General features: G+C 42.9%; 1 protein-coding gene across 1 annotated transcript in view; it reads left to right on the top strand.

Annotated features, from left to right (window-relative positions):
- Positions 1-4665: 4665 nt before the first annotated feature.
- The window catches only part of ATP13A3 (ATPase 13A3), a 60593-nt gene continuing 44860 nt past the window's right edge, over positions 4666-20398 (top strand). The window contains exon 1 of the mRNA XM_069865399.1: positions 4666-4778. The gene's annotated coding sequence lies outside the window, so the exon portion shown is untranslated. The remainder of the gene's footprint in view (positions 4779-20398) is intronic.

The following is a 20398-nucleotide window of genomic DNA, read 5'->3' as shown; positions in this document are numbered from 1 at the left end:
AATGGAGTTTGCCAGGCGTTTCCAGCAGTACAAACCAGTATGACGCCAAGAGAGCTGGAAAGCAGCTGAGAAACAACTTAAAGGAGGTGGGTGGAGGGAACGTGCCAACCACACAATTAATCTCTGATTTAATAAAAGCCTGCAAGGTTTGAGGTTTGTGAAGCAATAAACGAGTTCAAATGTGCCAGTGACTGAAAAAGAAAAGCAATTAGGTGTTAAAGGAAACCTTGTAATGGGGATAAAGATGATACATTAGAATACGCAATAGGTTGAAAAATGTGCTGAGAAATTAATCTTTAATTGAAAATGATTATAAAAGAATTTTGATGAAGAACATAAAAATGTATGTATCAAAGCAAATCTTTTTACTCTTATTATTAATAGGGAATGACAGAATCAGAGCTTCTGTTTAATAGCACTAACAACTTAATAATATTATTAACTTTGAGTCATGTGGTTGGCTCTTTTCAACAGTCATTACTTAGTCCAAAAAACGAACCTCCTCCTTGGCTACTCCTCATCACAGTCTTGTTTCTAGGTCTGCATAGTGTTTCCTATTTATGTGTTTTGCCTCAGTTTTCTCTTTCCATCAATATCCAGGCAGAACGACACTCATTTCAATGTCTCTGCCTTCATATGACCCTACTGGGGACACTGCTCTCAAGTTTGCAAGGCTAAAAGCAGTTATGAACAAAAATGAGTCTGAGGAAATACTTCAGCATGATCTGAATGAAAACTGGGGGAGTTTGTGTTATTAGATGACTCAAATGTTCACAATATCAATGTCACCAAAGGAGGCTTTTCTGGTTTTAAAATGAAACAAAACATCCTGCTCAAAAGGGTGGGATGTATAGGTAACAATAGGCACATATCTAGGTGGAAATTTGGCAAAGTGATAGCAATGGGTAGATTAACATTTTGCAAACAGGGGTAATGAATAAGTGAAAGTCGGTGGAAGTATACACAGCCAATACCATTGATCACCACTCAGTGGCATTTCCTTGAGGCACAAAGAAAAACCTAGAAGCAATTTAGGTTGAAATTATTCAGTAATTTTTTCTGTTCTTCATTTGGAAAATGGAGAGAACAATGTCCCCATATTTAACTGGTGGTATTTTTGTCTTTCACATGTAACTGGAGTGAATGAAACCTGCTGGTTAATACTCATCTTTAAAACTTGCATGCAAAAGTATTTTTAAAATTGCCTGAGAACATCACCAAACACTTAGTACTGTTTTCTTAGCAAATACTGCATTGCTATGGATTTCCAGAGTATCAGGGGAAGTAATAGTTGAGTCATTATATAAAACACAGTAACTGATGTGTCCAGGGAAAGCGGGAACCGAAGCTTGGCGAGGCTGACGCCAACCTCTTACAAAAGTAGTAAGGAGGTTGCTGAAGCATGCAGCCAACACCGAAATAAACTGTGACAGCCCTAGAGTTAACACAGTAACTGAATATAGATGGTTTTAATATTTTTTTGAGTAGAAGAAGGTGACCATTCCGATTTGAGTCTCGGTATTATGCCAGATGTGCTCACAGTTGCCAAAAGGGGCAGTTTTGTTTCTCTGTTCATTTTCCTCTCATTTCGTTAAATAGTGGTCACATGCATGCCTGGTGAATCACTTCAGCACACTGGCCCCACAAACTAAAAAAAAAGTCTTTTCTTTTATTTTTACTGTTGGCAGAATTTCCTACTAGATTCCTGTGCCAGGCTGACTCACCCCAGTGCTATGGGGGTCACTGGTGCTGGCTGGGGTGCTGAGAGCACTGCTGGGGCAATAGGATGCTCTGCCAGACGGATGTAGCCCAGGCTCAGTCACTGCTGGGGTTGCATGTGATGAGATATAACCATCAATGGCTCCCTTAATCTGCAATGGAGGAGAACTATATACAGACCTTACTGTGGTTTACAGGCTCTCTAAATGATTTAAAGGGCTCTTCAAGATCTGTAACTGAAGCATCTGAAATCCTAACCTGCCATCCACCCGAGGGAATGCTTAGTGAAGTCCCACAGGTGTCCCTTTTTGCCCCTACAGCTTTGGTTATCTTTATATGTTACCTGGAAGTTGTAAAAATAGCTTCTGACATGGTGTCTGTAATGGAGAGGGCAGTCAGGCACGCCACCCCAGCTGCTTTCTTACCTGGGTGTTCCTGAGCAATGGAAATTTTATGAAATTAAACACTGGCTTCTAGACACTGAGAGCAGAGTGCACCAAGCCCCTGCCGAGTGTGCCAGTGGCACTGGGGAGAAGAATGACAGGCAGCTGTGTGCTAGGCGTGTTCCAAGACACTGTGGCATTTCCAGATAAGCGTATCGCTGTCTGAGCAGAGACAGTTGACAGAGGCAGAGGCGAGTTACTAATGGCAGGTGTGCATCTGACAGCGGGAGGGAACAGCCCTTGGCACTCCTGTCAGGCTTGGGGCAGGAGGAGCTGACTGATCTGCTGACTCTTTTGAACAGGGACACTGGCTGTGTCTTACACCTGGCCTGGGATCTGGGAGGGAGCCCCTCAGCCGGGGGTGAGCACATCTCTTACAGGGAGGTTCCCATCAGCGCTCTCCTCCCCTCTCACTGCTCTATAACATACAGAGTGGTCATACATGGTCATGCCCAACACATTGTGAATTCCTGTGCCAGATGGATCAATGCTTCCAACAGAGGCTTTAGACGTCTCAGCCCAATGCCCCCTGCAGTGCTGCTCCCTGTCCCATGGCAGTTGAGGGCTGGGGGTAACTCAGGAGGGAAACGTGAGGATCCCAGGAGATGTCTGCCCTGCAGCTTTTAAGGGCATCATCCAGCTTCTGCCAGACACCCAACAGACAGCGCCTGTGGCGCCGAAGACCTCTACTCCCACCCCTGTGGGTCCCAAGGGATTCCCCGGCCCGTCCAAAGCACCTTCCTGTGCCTCACTACTCCAGAGACTCTCTGTCATGCCCCACAGAGCCCCCACAGCTACACCTGCAGAGCCACCTGCCCTCCAGAGCTGTGCTTGCCCATAGCCATTGCCCTCAAGACCTACCACCCTCCACAGCCGCAACCCCTCAGGGGCATTGCTGCCCATGCCATGGCCCCATTGCCAGTGCTCCTCCTAGCCATGCCCCCTCCATAGCTGTGCTCTGCACAGCCATTGCTTCCACAGCCATGTCCCCCACAGCCATTGCCCCCACAGCCGTGTCCCCCATGGCCATTGCCCCCACAGCCGTGTCCCCCACAGCCCTCACACCCCATAGCTATCACCCTCCACGGCCATTGCCCCAACAGCCGTGTCCCCCATGGCCATCACCCTCCATGGCCATCACCCGCCACGGCCATTGCCCCCCAGCCGTCTCCCCCTCCACGACCCTCACCCCCCGCCCCTCGCCCCCTCCCCAGCCCCGCCCCCTCCCCGTGAGGCCCCGCCCCCCGCCCTTCCGGCGCGTGCCGCGGGGCGGGGCGGGGCCGCGGCGTCACTTCCGCCCCCCCGCCCAGCGCGGCCGGCGCGTGCAGCGGGTTGGCGGCGGATCCGGTCGCGCCTCAGGCGGCAGCCGCGGGCGCGCGCCGGGCGGGCGGGGAAGGGGCGGGGGACGAGCCGGTCCCGCTCCGGTCCCGGTCCCGCGCCCGCCCCGCCGGCATGGGGCTCAGCTGAGGCCGCCGGCGAGTGCGGAGCCGCGGCAGGTGAGGGAGGGTCCGCGGGCCGCGCCCGGGGCCTCCCGCTCTGCGCCCGCCTCTCCGCGCCGGCCCCCGCGGGGCTCGGGCTGCAGAGCTTCGGCGGGGCCGCCGCGTTCCCTCGGGGGGGGCCGGGGGGAGGGGCGGGCGGGCCGTGCGGGTCCCGCACACGTGCGGCGCCTCCCGAGGCTCCGCTGTCCGGCTCGGCCCGGCCGCCCGGGGCCGGCGGGGGCTGCGGCGGGGCCGGCTGGGCCGGCTGGGCTTGTCCCGCCGGCGATCGCCGGGCTCCCGGGGAGCGGGGTCGGTGGGGAATGGCGGCGCTGCCGTGCCGGAGCGGCACCTGCCCGGCTGGGCACGGGGAGCCGGAGCGCATCCTCCGTGTGCCAGCGGGAGGGTCGGTGCCTTCCCCTGCGGTGGCGGAGGTTCCCGAGCGCTGCCCGGTGCGGTGAGCTCGGCTCTGCAAGCACCTCTGACAGGCGCTGCTCTCCCCTCCCCTCATCGTGCGCGTTCAGGGATAAACGATTACCAGGTGAATCTGAACGCTGGCAGTTGAAAAGGAATCGATGAAGCAGCTTTAAAAACTGCGTTGGTGCTTAAAAAGGGAGAACTTAATCATCTGCAGTACTGGCTCTGAATGCTTGTTTCTACCAGGAGTGCTCTGGCTGCCCGCAGGGAGCTGTGTAACCCAGCAGGTGCTGTGGTTGGAGGATGCTTTTGGAACCATTCAGGAATCTGTGCCTCCCTCAGTTGAGATAGCATCACCTCCAGCAGTGGGAGATGGTTAACTCTGAAACGCTCTAACTTGAGTGCTTCTGATTGTCTGATCACGCCAATTGCTCCCTCTGCATCTGAACTTGCTGAGAATTCTGTTCCAGTTTTATAATTCATTAACGTGTTTAGTTTGTTGCGTGCTCTTGTTGGACTGTGCAGTATTTTCTTATCTAGGGCAATTAAGATTAAGTTTCCTTTAGCCTATTGATTTCTCTGACAGTTTTTTTTTTATTGCAGGTGACAGCCACTGTATGTACAAGGTTTGTCCACACACTGGCTCTTCAGACAGGTTAGCTACATCTTTCTGCCATCAGCTCCATCGCATCTGAAAGAGTTTCTACTTTTACCTTTTATTAAGGTAAAACTGACTTCCGCACATCACTGTTACCTTGTGTAGCATACTGGTTTCCTTGAACCTGTGGAGAAACAGCTTTTTTTTGATGCTATTTAAACATCCCCTGTTGTGTCAGTCAGGCCCTCATGAACTTTCTGTCCATGTAGCAGTATCATGGGGGACAGCAATAGTTCTTGACTGCATATGACCTGTGTAAATGTTTGTCTTGGTATGTAGCGTGACAATAAGCGCTACATAGTGCTGGTCTTTTAAGCTGCTTTTACTTTGTTGGCTGATTACAAATACAACTTGACAAAGTTTAAAAAGATGTGCTATGTAAATTTTTGACTGTATAATTGACTTAGAAATTTGTTGATACTGACTTAACTCTCCTGATTTCTAACAAGTGTATCTTTAAGATGGCTTGGTAAAATAATACCGTTGTGATTTGCTGATGTAGTCATCTGTGAGGACGAACACTGGCTTCTGGCAGCATGGAGTGTTCCCATGTGAGTGCCTATGTCAGCAAGGAAAGACTGTGCTCCAAAGTACTTTGCTTTTAAAGTGCCTCAGAAAATGGATGAGAGAGATCTTGTTAACTTTGGTTTTGGCCAAAGCTGACTGTGTGTGCCCCAAGGAGGAGAAAGCAGTGAAAGGGATCCAAATCCAAGAAGTTCTGCAGATGCTGGACAGCAGCTGCCACCTTCCTGAGCACCGTGCAGGAGCAGTAGAACTGTTAAAGCTTCTCCACCTGGTCTCTTTCAGTAGCACTGTAGACTTTTGAGCTTATTACATGCTCACTCTTTAATTTCTTTGTTAGTTGTCTTCTAGAATCCTGTATTTGTTCCTCTATTTCTTTTTCATTCTTTCTCCTCTAGAGAGGGCTTGATGACTTAGGCAGGCACTAATTCATCCCTACCCTAAAGAGCGAGGGGTGAAAGGTCCTAGCTGCCTGGTCAGGCCACGTGCAATGCCTGGCAAGGAAGTGTGGGGGCTGCCTAGCAGGGAGGGAAGTTGCGTCATGGTGGCTGAGTATGATTGAGAAACTTTGTGATTCAGTCCTGTGCTAAAGTGCCATGTGGCAGGCATGGTGCATCAGACAAGCTCTTTTACTGTGGTCCTAATAAATTGTTTTTAAAAAGAAATGAAGAACACCTGTGTTGACATAGACCTCTCAGATTGATATTCTCATATGCCTCGATGAGGAAATATCCTTATTATCCTCTGTGTGGAGTATAAAACTGTCAGCAGGACAGATTTTCAGTGGTATGGAGACAAATACTGTTTATTCTGTGGTAGTAAAATACCTTTTTGTTGTTAACACCAGGTCCAAGTGGGTTGCCTAAGTCATGGAGGAAATCTCTACTAGGACTGGGAGCTGACATGGAAAGGCCATGTTTCCATCAAGCATTTTAATCATTACACTCTTGTTCCTTTTTTTTTCTGGGAACCTTCTGAACTGTTTACTTTATTTCTGTAAAATACCAATGGTGGATTACTTTGACTTGGCTTGTCCAAGGTCTGTTGTAGGAACTATTACTCCTGATGGGAGAGATATCCCAGTTGAGTGGTATGCTTGAGAATCTTTAAGACTGGGTCAGTGAGAACTGTTTTAACACTGTCCTCACTAAGTGTCTGTCCAGTATCAACCTGATGGTAGCTGTCATGGAAGGAAGAGGTTTCATTCTTCATTCCTTCGGAAATAAAATTCTTCAACTATTCTAAAACTTGGAGTTTTGGAAATTAGAAAAAGGACTTCCTTAAATTCCATTTTCTCAATGCCCAAATGGTATCACCGTAATGTAAACGTGTACTTCTACAGTTAGATTTAGGCTTGTCCTTTGAATGACTTAAAGGCTTCCAGTGGAGAACTGAATGTGTATGTAAGTGTATGCTTTTTTTTTTTTTACCGGTCTCCACAGCAGGGCATGTAGTACGGCCTACTTTGGGTTTGTAGGCACGGTGTATGTAAATACGTACGTTTTGCATTCTTTCAGTGATGAAGACCACCCAACATTCTGACTAGTGCTTGGATCTGTTTATGTTTAGCACGGAAGAGTTGGTACAAACCAAATCCTAGTTCAGAAATCCTAATTTCCCAATTAGGCATTTAAAAAGATATTTAAAATAACAGTACTGCTCAAGTGTTTCCCTTTCACTATTGCACAATGAGCCAAATATAGTTTTCATTCATTAGAAAAGCTACTTCCTTTGTTAAATAATCTGCTTAGCAATGAACAAAAGTTCAGTTTATAGTAAATTCTAGTTGTATTATAGCCTCGAGTCTGACAGCTTTACTCCTGATTGAAATAAAACTGTAAACCTTAATCTTTGGTAGCTGAAAGGCAAACTTAAATGAATAGGGATGGGTGATTCACAGTAGGTGTTCAAGTATTATGGGTGTGACCTACGCTGAAGTCTCAAGTGCTGTGTCTTGCTGCTTCTATTCTAAAATATAAAGCTTCAGCACCATCTGCATTGAGCACTGTGCATGAGTCGGGATTGGGAAGGTGTCTCCACGGCTGTGGAGTCTAGCTGCTTGCTCTGAATTGGTGCAGTGTCAGTTGTAGTGTTTGTAATTCTATCAGTCCAACCAGAATTAGCTGTATTTTGCATTCGTTCTGTATTTTAATTTTTATATTGTATTTTCCCTTTGAAATAATTTAGCTTTTTTTTTTTGTGGTTCTGGTTTGTTAGTATTGTGGCACTGCAGTGCTCGTTTTAGAGTGGCTCTTTGCAAAAGGTCAAGGTACTAGAAATAATGGCAAGTCCATTACTGTTTCCATTGGATTGAGATTTTATGTGGTATTTAAGACTAAAGGACCATCTTTCAAAATCAAAATACCTAATTCTCTTTCTTTTTTGACCTTTATCAAAGTTATATGATGGTGACACTTTCAGTTTAGAAAGTACATGCGGCAATGAAAATGGTAGCTTCTTCAGATTTTATTCTAGCTAGAGGATGTCAAAATGAAAGGTGATAAATGACGGTGTCTGTGAAATCAAAGCTCATGATCCTTATAAAGAGTAGGAGACAGAACAGCGAAAAGGGAAGGCTTTTGAGAAATAGAGAAAGTAGTAAGAACAACTTAAATTATGAGCTTTTACTGACTTTGGATGCTGGGAAAAAATGTATGTAGAGCGTGAAGGTAAGTCACATTACAAAAAATGTATAAAAGAATAGTAGAGGCAGATACCATAAAGGCCAAAGTGCATATAGGATTACAGTTAGCAGGAGGCGTAAAAGCTAACAAGATTCCTGTGGAAGTATGCTAATCACAGGAGGAAGATTGGGAAATGCCTTTTGATTCAGTGGAGAACATGTGTATCTACTGAGGGTGCAGAACATTTTAAGTGCTCAGTGCCTGTTTTGCTGGTCCTCTCTAACAGTTAAAGTGTCATGTAAGTGCCTAATCTTATTAATCCTTGTGATGAGGCTGTATTTTGCACTAGACTGTAGTTCTGTTAGGTACTCCTGTGTCAGCTGGCCCTAATAAGCTTCACTGTATGATTCTCAAAACAGCTCAAAAAATGCCAAAATATTATCTAGAAATATTCAGAAGCACTAGAAGTCTGGCAAAGGATGAATCTGCAGAGAGTAATGGTGAAAGAGCTGAGGAAGAGGAGTTAAGTCTCACAGTTCACTTTATCTTATTTTTTCCATCTTTTGAGATTAGTAAGCAAGCATTCTATTTTCAAGTGCTTAGAAGATAACTATGGGAAGAGTAACAGCATCAACTGATTTGTTGGAAGACCAGTTGCATCCAAACGTAACACGTTTTTACTGCAGAGTAGAAGGTTTTGTGGCTCTGGCAGAAGCACTGGAGGTCTTGTCTCCTGATAGAGTGATTTATTTAATAAGATTCTCCACATTTTAATGACCTTATAAATAAGGAGACATGATCGGGGAAAGTGGTCTATGAAATGTGAAAACTGGGTAGGGAACAGTAATTATTGATTCACTGTTGAAATGAGAGGTTATGTTGAAGGGTTCTGTCCTGGGTATGGTTGGCTTTAGTGGAAGCATCAGTCAACTGCCTGATTAAATGTGCTTATTAAATTCTCAGGGACATGATGAGAGTTCAGAATGACCTGAAAAATAGGATGAAATTCAATAGGGACAAATGCAGAGTATTGCACTGAGACAGGAATTATCAGCTCTGCAGATGCAGAGTGAGGAATAACTGGTTAGGTTCTAGAAAAAGGACCTGGGGGTGTACTGGATCACAAGTTGAATATGAGTCAGTGTCATGCTGTTTGCAGAAAAGGCAAATATCTCACTGGGGTGTTTAAACAGCAGTGTTGTTTGAGAGATGTAGCGTCTAGGACCGTCAGCTTTATTTGCTGCTGGTATGCTCTCAGTCTACAAACAGCATCTGTTTTGAGTGCCAAAATTCAAGGAGAATTTGGACCACTTGGAAAGAGTTCAGAGGAGGGAAATGCAAATGATCAGAGTTTGGGGAAACACCATAAAGATGGAAGAAAATCCAAGTTATTTTGGCAAAAAATGAGAAGGTTAGTGGGAATGTAAGAGATTGAAAGTATTAGAAAGTTTTGTTGTAAGGAAACGCTGTTTCAATGATCATGGTGGACATGTTGGAACAGGATTAAGTTTCATCAAGGAAAACACTGATTAAGCTTTTACTTTCTCACAATGAAGATGGTACTTTAAGATTTGTTTTATTGGTGTCCATTAAGAACAAATTTGTGGGTCGAGAAAGACGAATATAGTTGGTTTAGATGGTAAGTAGACTAAACTCTCTATTGATATCCCTTTCATCTCATTTTCATAGAATAGTTAGGGTTGGAAGGAACCTTAAAGATCATCTAGTTCCACCCCTCCTGCCATGGGCAGGGACATCCCACTAGATCAGGTTACCCAAGGCTCCATCCAGCCTGGCCTTGAACACCTCCAGGGATGGGGCAGCCACAGCTTCCCTTGGCAACCTTGGTTCCAGTGTCTCACCACTCTCATGGTGAAGAAATTCTTCCTAATTTCTAGTCTAAATGTGCCCCTCTCCAGTTTATATCTGTTTCCCCTCATCCTATCACCACAAGCGTTTATGAATAGTCCCTCTCCAGCTTTCCTGTAGGCCCCTTTCAGGTACTGGAAGGTTGCTATAAGATCTCCTCAGAGCCTTCTCTTCTCCAGGCTGAACAAGCCCAACTCTCTCAGCCTGTCCTCTTACGGAAGGTGCTCCAGCCCTCAGATCATCTTTGTAGCCGTCCTCTTGACCCGTTCCAACAGCTCCGTATCCTTCTTATGTTGAGGATTCCAGAACTGGACACAATACTCCAGATGGGGTCTCACAAGGGAGGAATAGAGGGGCAGAATCACCTCCCTTGACCTGCTAGCCACGCTTCTTTTAATCAGCCCAGGATATGGTTGGCCTTCTGGGCTGTGAGTGCACACTGCCCTGACCCAGGTGTAGGACCTTGCATGTGGCTTTGTTGAACCTCATGAGTTTCTCACAGGCCCACTTCTCCAGTCTGTCCAGGTCCCTCTGATAGGGACTATATAGGATTCTAGATTTAGTTTGTGTTAAGTTTGGGCCAAGGAGGGGGGAATACACAGGAGTCTACAGTAGACTGCATGACAAAACAAAAGATTCACCTATTTTTTCAGTTTCAGTGATTGATAAGTAAGATAACTAGAATGTGTGGAAATGTTTAGATTAAGCCTGTTTGTTTTGCTATAATACTCTGTCTCTGAATAAGGGAAGAAAAATACAGTTATGCTTGTGAACTCTGGCCTTTAGATCTGCCACAACATTCAATGTCAACGATAGCAAGTGTTTGTCTTCTGGAGGATATGTTTAATGCAGTAGTAGATAGCAGGAGCTGAAAGTTCAGTGATGTAGATAAAGGTTGGCCTCTGACGTGGTGATTATATGGCGTGTTGGCAGTTATATTGTGTTACCTGCTTGACTTTACCTTCACCCTGTAATAGTATTTATGGACCTGTATGGCTTTTAGGTACAAATTTTTAGGTACAGAATTTCCTGCAAAGTCCAATTATTGTTGCATTTCTGGGGATTTTTTTCTCTGAGCAGAGGAATATTTTTTCTTACCTCTGTTTCTCAAACAGGGGAACTGGATTTATGTTAGAGGAGTAAAGGAAACTTAACAGATCTGCCCTTGTTACAAAGTTGTGAAGGCTTGATCCAAAGCCCAGTGAATTTAAAGGGTTGTTCCATTGGCTCAAGTAGGCTTTGGCTGATGTCAAATTGATGTCAAATGTGCAGTCTTGCCGAGTTCATTCTTTGCATTAACCGTATCTTCAGCTGGTCAATTTGATGAGGACCACAAAAAAGTTTAGAGTTTCAAGAGATGGTGTGGCAGGTGAACCCTTCTCAGGCTAGGAAACAAAAATGCTGCCAACGTGGGCCACGTGCATCTCAGAGCGAGGCAGTAAACCCTGGCTCTGGTCCTCTGCTCATGTGCACACCTGAAAGGGAGTAGCAGTTGCTGACTTTAAGAGCCATGTGACACCCCCAAAGAGTAGGAAATTTCAGCCGCTAAGGAACGAGTGCAACCACAGATCAGATTTGAATTAAGGTATGAATGGAGTCTGCCAGAGGAGCCAGTCTCTTGAGCCGGTCTTATTTGGAGCAGCAGGTCTGCAGATGGGGACTCTCCATGTGGGTCTGGATGCTGTCCAAGGAAACTCTCTGGGGTTGAGCATCCTGGCATTATAGATGAGTGGTGGTGCTTTCTATTTTATTATTTTAAGCTTAGAGTTACCTTTAGTTGTGCAGTAATAGCTCCTGACTAACATTGCTAATTCTGTTACGGTGTGATGTTCATTGAAGTCTTTGTAGAATAACTTTTATTGAAACATTTTCTGCTTGATTAACAGCTACATTTGTGACATTAAATTGGTGTTTTGAATATATCCTTTGGCTGATTTTTTTGACCATTACACTTCTTGACATTTACTTTCCTGCATCATAGCTGTATTTTGTTGCTACAGGCAATGTACTGAGCCTTAAATCTGAGAGTGTTGAAGGCCTGTGGTGTGAGAAGGAGTAATGGTTTTGACTCCACTTTGGACAGCCAGGCTTTAAATAGTGTGCCAACAGCGGATGAAACATGGTTTCTGCCTATTTGTCGTTTTGTACAGTTGTACTGCTCTGACAGTTACCTGGTGCTTGGGTGAGATCAGCTCGTGGTGAAGGATGTGTGTCTGGAGCAGAGGTAGATGTAGCGTGTCTGAGTGAACAGAAGTACTTGGAAAACTTATGCAGTTGCTGTTGGTTGAAAGTGTACTCGGGCTCCTCACTTCCTATGTTTTGTTAGTTCACTTACAAGTTTTATGTTTTCTTTGAAATACAATTTTCATTATCTTATGGCCATGTCTTTTCCAGCAGAAGTAGCTTTATTATAGAAATAAACAGACAAATGTAGGAACACACAACTCCTAATCACACAAATTGCCTGCCTTCTGCAGGCAGGCAGCACAATGAGAAATAACTTATGGTCTTGTCAGCTTAATGTAGTCCTTACTCCATAGGGTGCAAATGTAGATTTTATCATACCACTTTTCCTTGTGCCACCCTTTCCTTTATCTAGTAACATCCCTTACCCAGAGACACAAGCTTTTGTGAGAAGCAAGATTGTTAGCATAATTGCATTCTGAGCATGCGTTATGAAGGATTTTTGTGCCTCAAGCTGGTACTGGTATTCGAGTACCATTTGTAACACCAATTCTTAGCCTGTGGTCTTTTCAGTAGTGATTATCTGGTGCCTAAATTGCTGCTGACTCTGCTGGAGATTGCTAGTCCATGTAACTCCATTGGTAGAATGGATCATAGGAGTGTTTTGCTCAGTTTTCAGTGTGAAGTATTTTGAATTTGTGTAGTCTGCATTTTGCATGTAGAACAAATGATGAATGCTTCATTTTCTCCTGCTTGCTGTTACCCTTTGATGGCATAAGTGTCTAGGAAGCAATAGTATATTAAATGCTATAATTGTCTGTCCAGCTGAAGTCAGGTAACATTTGTTTTATGCAACATCAAAAGGTGTGGCAGGAGAACTTATGTGGACTGGAGTCAGACAGTGAATCTGCTGGTTGATGAGCTACTGTGAACAGGAGCTGCATCAAGTTGAGAATGTTTTGCTGTGCACCCTGACGGAATGCTTTCTGTTGACCTTATTGCTAAATTGAAGTAGCTCATCTTTTGTAAAGCTCATTTTCCTTGGAGACTTTATTTTTTTATATTGTGCATGTTGACCAGTACCCAGGCGGTTGAATTTGTGAAGTTCACGGGGCAGTGTTTTGTGGTGAATCATCTGCTTGGTGTTTCACTGTATCCTCCCATCTCATCTTTCCTAGATTCCTGAAGTGTGTGTTTTACATCTGTATTTTCCTCCATCAGGGAACATCCTCATTCTTTGGATGCTATTTTTGATTTTAGCCAAGTTTAATATTTCTTAATCTTGAAAGTGTGGTAGTGTATTTATTAAATACAGCTATGAAAATGGGCTTGAAGCCTATAACATCAGCTTGAAAGATAGTAAAAAGACAGGAACTTGTGACTGATTCCCTTCTTAATGTTCCACAGAAATAAGTTAATGTTCAGAGCTTCACTATGTTAAGAAACTTTTTGATGCTTTTGCTTTCATTCAGGTAAAGTAGTTGCTTGTAAATTTCCTGAGTGCTGTGGCCAAACAGAAACCGAAGTGCATATTTATGAAGTGAGTTATGATGGTGTTTGAGTTGATTCTTTTGTTCTATCTTGATAAATGAAGGCATTTGTAAGAATTCTGTTAGGTGGTTGGTTGGTTTGTAGGTAAGGTGAAAGTTAAGTTAATGCTGCGCGTGTGAATTTCTAAGTATATTAATCACACTGGTTCATCAGGTTATCTCGGATGAAGCCTACTGCTCTGGAATCTGGCTACTCTGCTGCATTTTATGTAAGGAGCATACAAATTTGAGGACTCTGCAGAGCGTCTGCAAGGGGTTCAGTTTGTGCTTAGGTCTTGTGATTCAGTTGAAACATCATGGTGAGGGATCAGCTTAAACAGAGATGCCCTGGGGTCACTTTTACGTAAAATCAATGTCTATTCCCTCTTCCATTGTGTAGAGAGCCAGGCTAAAAAAAAACATTGCTTTCTTTGTGCTTAAAATGTCTTCAGATGTATTTTGGGCTCTGCCCTTTATCCTTTTTCTGTGAGATGTGAAGTGCAAGACAAGGATGGGGATTTGGATGCTGTGGCACTATCTGGAGTAAAAGTGTTAGCTTCATCCTGTAAACCAGAAATCCGGAAAGACCTATGCTCATCAGAAATGACATGTAGTGATTGTCGTGGTGCTAGCTTTTCATGCTCTAGAAAGATTATGTAATCTGGAAGTTGATGAGGAATTCGGTGTCTATGTAATGGCCAGTATAATTCCTTGATGTCTTAGGAGAAGTTATTAAAACATTTGTTTTAAAGCTCTTATCTTGTGAGCCACCATTGTTTGGATGTTCTTTTATGAAAATATATTGGATATGGTAAGTGGAATTGCAGGCTCGCATAATGGTTGAGGTTGGAAGGGCCCTCTGGAGGTCACCTTGTCCCCCCACCTCCGGTCCAGCAGGGCCACCTAGAGCCAATTACCCAATACATGTCTGCATGGAATGTATGTTTGTGTGTTAGAAGTAATGATATTTAATTCTTCTATTCCATAGTTTATCTTTTTAAGTATCAGCGCTTAATGTAACCAGCAGGTGCTTCTAGGAACCTGTGACTTCTCTTCCGCTTGCCTACAAAGGCTAAGTATGTATGAGAGATAATAGGCACTTCTGCTCTTGAAGAATGGTTTTAAACTAATTTTAATTACCTATTTGTGTTGTGTTCTAATTTATTGGTGCCATTAATGTGTTATTGTCCATGTGCAAATCCTTATAGGAGGTGAGACATTGTTGGAAAGGTACACAGCAGAACTGTGGAATGTGCTGATAAGGATGATCAGAAGTATGGAGTGACCTCTGTAAAGGGAAGCTGTTAGTCCTTCCTATGTGGATAGAAGAGGACTGAAGGAAGAGGACTTGGCATACAACGGTTTATAAAAGAATCACAGTTGGCAGGGAGGGAGTAAATAAGGAGTGGTTTAACGGTCCCTTTAAGTGCAAGAAGTGGGAGGCTTCAGCCGAGACTAGTAGATGGAGGGTCAAAATAAGGAAAAAGAAATCCTTCCCCGTGAGCTCAGAAATTTTTTGCATGGTATCAGCAGGCTTAGAATGTGCCTGAAAATAATTTGAACATTTCAGAAAAATCCACTTAGTATTAAATCAGATGATTTGATACTTGGTTCACATAGGTCTTGAAGTGAAGTCACTGAGATTGCGGAGTTTACTGGGAAATATCATTATTAAACTCTACACTGATGTCTTTTTGCAGTTTTTCACCTTGTCGGGCTAGGGGCACATTTGATTTGATCTTTTGCAGACTGTTATTTTGTAGCTCTGTTTGCCTTCAGCCAGGCTTTCTGTCCTGTGATTACTTTCCTTCAGTGGGTACCAAGTAAAAGCTACTTATGCGTTTGATGTATATGGAAGATGGTGGCAGTTCTTAACAGTTTGTTATTTAGAAAGCCAACCTCTGACTGACAGAGTTGGGGTTGTTCAGCTTTGAGAAGAGAAAGCTCTGGGATGACCTTAGAGCAGCTTACCAGTATTTAAAGGAAACCTATGGGAAAGCTGAGGAGGGGCTCTTTATCATGGAGTGCAGAGATGGGATGAGGGGAATGGTTTTAAGCTGAAATTGGGTAGATTTAGATTAGATAGGAAGATTAGAAGAATTTTTTTACTGTGAGGGTGGTGAAGCCCTGGCACCGGTTGTCCAGAGAAGTTGTGGAAGCTCCATCCCTGAAGGTATTCAACCTTCAGGGTTGCAACCGCATCTAGTGGAAGGTGTCCCTGCCCATGGCAGGAGGCTTGGAACTGAACAGTCTTTAAGGTCCCTTCCGACCCAAACCGTTCTATGATTTAACAAACCCCAAGGCTGATGGGATAATCTAAGCAGAGTATCTGCAGCAGAGGTATCCCAGAATGCTTCTGAATATTTGGCCAGATTGTTACATCTCAGTACCACTATAAAAAGTTTGTAGACTAGGAAATAAAAAAAAAAAAATCTAAAAATGGTAGCTCAAATGCAATTGTAAATATTGCTGTAGGTGTGATACGTTAAAGGAGGATTTCTCCTTTTAGGTAAGTGTGTAGGGTAAAAGTTAACTTTAAATGGAGTGACAGCCCAAAGCTAGTGCTTACTGGAAGAAGCAAATCACGACCTTTACTGAGTGTCATTAGTGCTGAGAAGATTGCGGCAGTCCAAGGGAAATCATATGTTAGATTTTTGCAGTCCGTTTCTGTTATACGGAAGATGTCTTCCACTGCTCATGCAGTGGAAATCATTTGCAAGAGGTATACTAGTGCTGCAAAGTGTCGTTTAGACTGAGCTATTTAAGGCAATGATGGAACATATTGTGGTAGGCTGCTGTGAGTTCATTTAATTTCATAGATCATAGAAGCCCTTCTCCGAGGGATAACTGTTCACTAAATTGCTAAAGCACTTCTGGGTTTGTAGGACTTTCCTGAATGACTGGGACATTGTAGCTAGATGGACGTGGGCCAAAGTTTACATTACAGACATGGAGAAATTTAGCGAAATGTGAGTGCTGTACGTCTGTTCTCTTCTTGTCTTTATCTGATTTGAGTTCATGGACATAGTGTGTAACTTCCCCCTTGGTTTTCCCATCTTACCTCATATGGTAGTTCTGCGAGTAAATGAATCATTTTCAGGAGCTAAGCTGTCAGGTTGTATAAATTCCTGTGCATAAGAAAAATGTCTCCTACAGCGTTCTAATCTCTGAATCAAATTTGTTTGCAGACTTTTCTGTGACTTATTTTAGTTACTAGAATTTGATCCAGGCAAATTAACTGTTTTGCTGAACATCTTTAAATTGTTTAAATTCTTGATACAATCTTTCAACTTTAATTTTTGGTGCTATGTGATACTTTGAGTTGTAGCAATTTGTCATCCCTTGTATTTCTGTTGATGGGTGGGTTGGTTGTATACAGGAAGAGCTCTTTCCTTGAACTGTTTCTGGTCCAACTAAACTGAAGGTACCACATGCTTAAGATTTTGTATCAATCTGTGACTTCAAAAAAAAAAAAAAAGTATTCAAGTGAACGTTAGAAACCTCAGGTTTAAGTCCTGAAGTTCAACCTATTTGCATGGATAGATTTCCTTACAGAATACATTTTTAGAAATGAGGATAATTCGGTGCTATTTCTGTTATTCTGGAAGATATTGTGTGTGTGTTTAGCAGTCACATGGTTGGATCATTAAGAAGATTTTAAGTTTTATGTGGTAACTACAGGAAAGTGTGAAGAAATACTGCTATGTTGTCTCAGAATGCTCAGCTGAAAGCAAGGCAAGGTACTAAGTCATACTTAAAATGGTAAAGAAAAAAAAAAGGTGCTGGAGCAGATTGCTGGCATATGATGAGTATGACTGGTTCTCTAACTATGCTGTAGTCGTAGCTGTTGAGCAAACAAAAATTAAATGTCTAACCTTCAGAAGAAAGTTCATCTCATGATTAGATTGGTTATGCTTGAATGATCTTGTAGGTGAGCAGAAATTTGATTCAAATGTTCTTGTGTTAACCTCAAAAATATTTTCCAAGAATTTAAGAGGAAGAGGAAAAAAAGTCATTGCCTCCTTTTACTGACCATCCATACTACAAAAGCAAGTATATCCCAGGAAGCAGATACTCTACATTGCACAATAAGGCGGCAGCCACACAGGAAAGGTTGGGCTCTTGGCACAGCCCCTGAGGGGAAATGCTTCCTTGAAAGGACCCATTGTTGCTGGTCTGGGTCTTCAGACTCCCAGTTCTGCACTAGAATACTTGCAGTTCTCTTGGTGCTGGCATGGGACATCTTTGCCATCTCCATTATCTGACCATAATAGTCTTGGTTATTTAATCAAAGGGAAGAACTGAGTAAAGTTCACGCTCCATGTGAGAAAGGAACGTCCTTTTGGAAACAGTTTCAGTGCTCAGCTATTGAAAACTCATGCTGGGTGTAATGGCGCCATGCCTTACCCAAGGTATTTGAAGCGGTTTAACTTTCTCTTCCAAGAATAAATAAAATGTTTCGTTGTCCCTGTTGTCAAAGTCTGTGAATTCTAATCCAAATGTCTGGTATACTCTTCCAAGAGAGGAAAGAAACAATAAGTATCTAAAATAAGCGTATGCTTTATTGGATTCATTGACTCTGGGACCCTGGCTCCCTCATGGCAGCCAGGTAGGAGATCCAGAAATCTAAAGAGAAAACAAGGAAAGACTGTATTTCAGTGTGCCTGAGATTTCAGTGGGCCTGAGAGTGTGAATGAGCTTTAGGCAATTTTGTCTTTTGGTGCTTGATTTATCAGTTGAAAATTTTCATTAGCTTGAATAGCTGCTGCTTGAAGTAAGATAAATGAGGTGCCTGGAAGATTAGGTGGTGAAGTGCTTGACCAGCTGTCCTTGATGTGACCGACTGCTTTCCTAAACTCTCTTGTAACGTGTCTTCACCTTGTGTGTGTGCTGTTCCACGAATAACAGATTTTTGAGTGGTCTAAAAATAGCGATCTGAAGATCAATTAGAAAGTAAGTTTTGAGTATGGTATTATAGTCTATAGTACTCTGTTATGATGAATTGCAATACTGAGTTTATTGTTAAATGTAGGATTATCTTTCCTTAATGTAGCATGTATTTTACTATAAACATTGCAATTGCTATTACAGCCTGCAAAAAGTATACTTTGCAAAGAATACACTCTACAAATGTAAATACAATTTTGGTTTGGTGATTGTTGGATACAATGGTCTTCCTTAAGCCTAAACACAGAAACAAAAGCTTGTATTATAACAGAAAGCCCAAGATGGGAAGTGATAAAATAGGTATTGAGTGGAGGGCTTTGTTAAAATTTTGCTCGTGTACTTGTAAAATTTCCATGTATTCATTAAACTATTATGTCATTCTTATTGTTAGGGCTTAGTTAGTTGACTAAAGTGTTAAGCTTTGTTTGTAGTACAAATTATAACCTGAACTCCTTTCAAAATGTAGCTGAAGGATTTTTGATCTTCCATAGTTCTTTTAGCTTCTATGTCTTACCCAAACATTTATTGTACGTTATGTGGATAATTTAGCATTTAAATGTTCGGCTGCAAGATACGGGAGAACTACATCGACTTCCATTCGTGTGAGGTGCATTTCTCAGACTGGAGGCACCTCTCAAGGAGAGCATCTTTTGTGTTTGTAATATGGACTACAAACTTGTAATGATATTGATAAGCTAAAATAATACTGAAAGCTTTACAAATAAATTTACATGTTCATCATAGCATATGTTGAAGTAAAATGTCGTAATCTTTGTTTTTTCATGGTCACAGAGGGGACATGCCCAGACTTTTGGCTACATTGCATATCGTGTATGAAGTGACCTGTTTCAGTTTTGGAATGGTCTTTGAGTGATGTGGCTTTTATGTTTTGGGGGCTGGCGAAGACAGGCTCACGCACGTGGTGTCAGGCTTGCCAGGTGGTGCACGAGGTCTCTAGCATCGTGCTGTTGCTTTGAGGTATGGATCCCTTCTAGGCTGGGGTGTAGCATAATCCTGTCTGCCACAAATGGCTGTCGTCCTAGGTACTGAGTGGAAGTTGTAACTGTGACAGTGGTGCACATCAGAGAAGCAAAAATGCCTAGTGCAGGCGCACCACCGTACAGAAGCGCCTTGAAAACTGCAAATTCAAAAAAAGGAACTTTAGAAACTCTTTCCTTGGAGGTGTTTCTTAGACTAATGAGTGAGGGACGATGAATCGTGATAACAGAGGCAAGATGTCATAATGTGGATTTTAGGAAGGTGTTCTTATAAACTTTAAAATAGCTTCCTAGCTTTTTTAATTGCAAATCTGTTTCAAAATGGCCCAGTTTTCATTTTGAGTGGCTGCAGGTTCTGCCTATCTGTTTCAAAATTAGCCAGTGGAGAAATTTTAGAAATTATACACTATTTTTATAGATGCTGAAATAGGATCTTATAAGCAAAGGAGAAGAGTGACGATGTAAATATAGGACTTGGGTCCAAGACACTTAGAGCAGAAACTCTGGGTCAGCTCCTGAAAACTTGAAATGTTCTGTTCAAGTCTGGGTTTTTTTGGTATTATTCTTTAACGTGTGCAGCATGTTATGTGATATGGTTGGAGAAGAATGTGCTCCTAAATGTTTTTTTTATCTTTCATCTTTTAGTGATCCTTACATCATCTTAGCCTTGTGTCCTTGTCCATTTATTTATTGGTACAGCACACTGTAAATGAAGTCAGTGTTTTAGACTCAGCTTTTCAGGTATTGTATGTAGAAATCATTGGCAGTTGGCATGGGTAGGAGCTGCAAGCTGAGGTAGTAATAGCTGATAAGACTTTTCCTTCTATTTTTATAACTCCATTTAAAAGTATGCTTTCTCTAGAGTGTGATCTCGTAACCTGTACCTAGAACTTCTTTCCTCAGCTGCTGGCAATGCTGACATCAGGTTAAATATTACATATACATTGAAAGCAATGTATTGAATGTAGCTTTGCATGGTCAGTGTTGCAAAGTGGTGTGTAGACCAGGAGGTC

This window comes from Phaenicophaeus curvirostris, chromosome 10 (genome assembly GCF_032191515.1).
Source record: "Phaenicophaeus curvirostris isolate KB17595 chromosome 10, BPBGC_Pcur_1.0, whole genome shotgun sequence".
NCBI classification, from domain to species: domain Eukaryota; kingdom Metazoa; phylum Chordata; class Aves; order Cuculiformes; family Cuculidae; genus Phaenicophaeus; species Phaenicophaeus curvirostris.
The sequence above is the reverse complement of the archived record's forward strand: the minus strand, read 5'-3'. Positions and strand labels throughout refer to the sequence as shown.